This window comes from Mytilus trossulus, chromosome 13, assembly GCF_036588685.1.
Source record: "Mytilus trossulus isolate FHL-02 chromosome 13, PNRI_Mtr1.1.1.hap1, whole genome shotgun sequence".
Classification (NCBI taxonomy): domain Eukaryota; kingdom Metazoa; phylum Mollusca; class Bivalvia; order Mytilida; family Mytilidae; genus Mytilus; species Mytilus trossulus.
In genome coordinates, this window is record NC_086385.1 from 24,842,448 (window position 1) to 24,846,841 (window position 4,394).

General features: G+C 31.8%; 1 pseudogene; it reads left to right on the forward strand.

Moving 5' to 3' along the window:
- The first annotated feature begins 696 nt into the window (after positions 1-696).
- On the forward strand, positions 697-2,673 carry LOC134694180 (uncharacterized; annotated as a pseudogene).
- The last annotated feature ends 1,721 nt before the right edge of the window (positions 2,674-4,394 follow it).

Sequence of the window (4,394 nt, forward strand, 5' to 3'; positions counted from 1 at the left end):
TAACAGCTTGGTCCCTTTGATCTGAAACAATGAAATAATGAAATATAGCAATACACTACTAATATATAAAGCAAAACATGATAAAACTTATTCAACACACACAAAAAAAACGTAGTCAGAATCTCGCTTCATTTTGAAACAAGTCAAAGGAAAAAAGTTATAGGCAATACTTACACTAAACAAAACATATGATTAAGTGTTATGCAACACAAATTAGAACATACTCACCCCTTCTCGTTCAATGAAAAGTCATTTTTTTCCCCTCTGATTTTCATAGTACAAGGTTTTCCATGCACTATGAAATGCTATACATGAATGACTTTTCATTGTCAGTTAATTATGTGAACTCTTAAAATAACCGCACTAATGACGTCTACAATCCCCTGAGGCATTTTCCTTAGGAAAAAGGACTATACTGATTAAGGACGAAAGAGCAAAGATTAAAACAAAAACCTTTGGAATTTTACAAATTTTCAAACATTTTCTAATGGTACACATCCATTGTATATATAAAATAAACAAAAAAATATATAGGGTAAGGATGGAGGTAAAACTAATTTTTATTTAATTTATATACCCAAAATTTGAGGGAATATTTGTTTTTTTTCTCTCAAGAAAATAATACCAGATTCCCGACTTTCGATATACAGAGTTGTCGGTCGTTATCGGAGTTGTCTTTCTTGCGTGAAGGTGACGACACTTCCTTCTCTTCCGTAACGAGTGTAAACAATCAGTAAACTAATGAAAATAGAAGACATAAATGATAAAACTACTGTCGAGGACTTTTTAACCTTGAAGAAAAGTGATTTAGTACTATTCCTGCGATCAAGCAGTGCAAAGATATCTGGGAATAAAGACGAACTTGCACGAAGAGCCTTTGAAACTAATCAAACAAACAATGGCGTGACTGCGTCACTGTCGACAGTTCTTGTTTCTCAACACTCTTTCACTAATGACAATGTTGATATTCCCCCTTATAATGAACTAAACTCTGGGTGGACTAGTGATCTATCTTTGCTGTCACTTGTTTCCCGTCAGGATGTGGAATCCTTTCTCATTCACAGCAGTCACAGAACTGGAGACAATGAGCAAATGTTATGCTATCGCCAGTTCATCCGTGGTTATAACTTTTTTTAAAGAGAACTATGTTCATGACTTAATGATAAACAGTATTGACGATGATTGTGAAAGTTGTTACATCAGATCAAAGTGTTACCCTTCCATGAAACAACAGGGACCATATCAACAATGGATTTTAATTTCAAAGAAAACACCTGTTGTAGTTTTCAAAGCCAACTGTAGTTTGTAGTTAGTAGTCCTGCTGGGTATGTGTGTTTTTTTTATTTAACATTTTCATTATAAGTTGGGCCTTATAAATGTTCAACACAAGACTTTATTTTTTTTTAAACCAGCCCTGTCTCCATTATTCAAATTTGCCTTCATTTAACATACATGACCTTCAATGCTAAGCTTGGTTTTATATGGCCGAGTGGCTTTTGTAAACACGTTTTTTGCCGGCAGACTAAGGACGCAAGTGAAGACAATAATGTTGCTCACATTATCCTTATGGTCAGGCGAGCTAAAAAAAATATAATATAAATAAGAAAATGTGGTATGAGTGCCAATGAGACAACTTTCCCTTCAAAACACAATGTTGTTAAAGTTAAGCTTGCTGGTGGTTTAAACCATTATTGTTCAACTTCAAACCAGTTTGTGATTTTACTGACTCTTAACTGCCCTTGTCATTTCTTCTTAAATGAACAATAACTTTGATTTCTATTTTCAGCCTAGGTGAAGGATGTACCCATATCGCAGGTCTTCTCTTCAAGCTTGAAGCATGTGCACAGGAAAAAGAAAATACTGCATGTACTTCAAAACCATGTAATTGGAATAAGGGAGGTAAAAGGAAAAAAGATCATTAAGAAGTGCTAAACATATCTTTCAAAAAGTTAAAATATGGTGGAAATGAACCATGTGCAAATGAAAAGAAAAATAAATTTACTGTGAAAAATTTCATTACTGACCAAGGTCAGGATTTTTTATCACTATTAACAGCTAAATTAGGAAATTTGAATTATTATCCAGCAATTTTTGATTTAGTTGCCCCAAGTTGTGAAGTTTATGACATTAATAGTGAATGTAGTTAATTTTGAAGAAGTTGAGACCTCTGAATATTTACATTTTGAATCTGACAGCTACATAGACATTGTGTCAATTGTTCAAAAAGAACCAGCAATAAATGAGACCATACTGCTCGACAAATTTGTGAATATTCCCCAGACAGTAATTGATGAGATAGAAAAAAGAACATTAGGTCAATCTGAAAATCAACTTTGGTTTGATACCAGAAAATTTAGAATAACAAGTTCAAATTTCCACTCTATTGTTTCACGCAAAAAGGCAGATGTCGATAAATTAGTGCAATCTTTTTCTAAGTCGGTTAAGGTAATCAATGTGGCACCATTAATTTGGGGACGAAAGCATGAACCGATAGCAAGAAAAAAATATATTGCTCACAGAAGATTAAAATATGGTGAAAATTTTTTTGTAAAAGAATGTGGTATATTCTTATGTGACAAATTTGGATTTCTTGGTGCTAGTCCTGATGGACTTGTTAAAAAGTGCACAAAGCTTGGTGTGGAAAAGTGTGTACTAGAGATAAAATGTCCATAGAAATGGAGGATGAAAACAATCAAAGAGGCATGTGCAAGCAAAGATGTTTTCCTTGAAATTGATGATCAAAACAATATGCAACTGAAAAAATCCCACAAGTATTTTTCTCAAATACAAGGACAAATGGGAATTTGTAAATATGAGAATTGTGATTTGGTCATTTACCTTTTGAATGATTTTCTCACAGTTGAAGTAAAATTTGACAAATTGTATTGGGAGAATATGGAACAAAAGCTTATTGAATTATATAAAGAGAATATGGTTCCACATATTGTATCATGTAGCCAAAGTCTTCAGTCTGTTGATGATTGATTTGAGTGACAATTCTTAGTAAAATGTATAACAAATGTATAAGAAGTAAAATGTAGTAAGGCTTAATAAAATTGAAGTTCTAAATCCTCATTCCCTTTCCCTCCTGTTTTCTCAGTGCCAAAAGGATAATTTGAAACAATAAATGTGTATTACAAATACATAATAAAGTTCTAGTGGTAAGCAAATGACAGTCTAAATAAATTGTATTTGACCTTATTTTCATTAGAGTCATGACCATCTATCCATTTTGAGTTATTGCAGAATATCAAAACAACATACATTCTTATAGAAATAATTTCTAGAAAAAAAAGAAAAAAAAATATTAATAAATATTTTTTGATAAAATGAAGGTTAAGCCTGGAAGATACATTTCTTGTCAAAACCATACCAATTTGTACTCTATTTCATTCCTATATGTACATGTAACTAGTCATGTTTATGATCTCAGCTTAAGTAATGTTCAGGTGCTTTTTGTTATTTTGTTTACATATATATAAATTTGTTGATACAAGTGTGAATAAGCAGTTCTTCATTTTTTTTCTTGTTATTAATATATATATAATTCACATATTATTTTTGTTGTTTGTCATGTTCGTTGAAATTTTATTTGTTGAGATGATATTTCTACATTTTTTTACATTGAATTAAATCAAATTATGTTTCGTCGGTAAATGACATAAAATTATTTTCTGACATTTGTTTGCCTTTATTATTATTTACATTGTATATTCCCATTCCAATGCAGTGTTGGTATACTTGCAAAGTTATAAAAACTGAGATGTGAATGAATGTCCATGAGACCCCACAATTATCTGACAATACAACAAAATACACAATATCATTCAAAGTACACCTAGAAGTCTTCACCAATGAACAATGATGTCACTTCTGGTCAATCCTGTACATGTGGAATATTGTGATACATGTATCACAGAATAAATGTCTAAAATTCAACAAAACCTATATATAATGAGAAGGCCAGACACTAAAAGTCACATTGAACTTGCTATGAGGTGTGCATTATTTTCTAATTGAGAAAGTCTTACTTAATATATGACTTATTCTTCATTGTAATTTTTTGGTAAACATTTGTGTCCATTATGTACACTGCTGGCTAAGTCAAGGAAGGTTTGTTTAAGACTTTGAAATATTAAACCCTGCTGCATCTTGTTCCTGTTCTTATTCCATGTAGTCGAAGCCTGTTGTTCAGTTGCAGTTGTATTTTTACCTAAATTAGGCAGTTGTGGCAGTTAATTTTCCAATTGTAATCGTTTCATATAAAAATTAAAAAAAAAGATTTGGTGAGATTGCCAATGAGACAACTCTTCACAAGAGACCAAATAACAGAAATTAACCACTATTGGTCACTGTACCACCTTCAACAATGAGCAAAGCCCATACTGCATAAT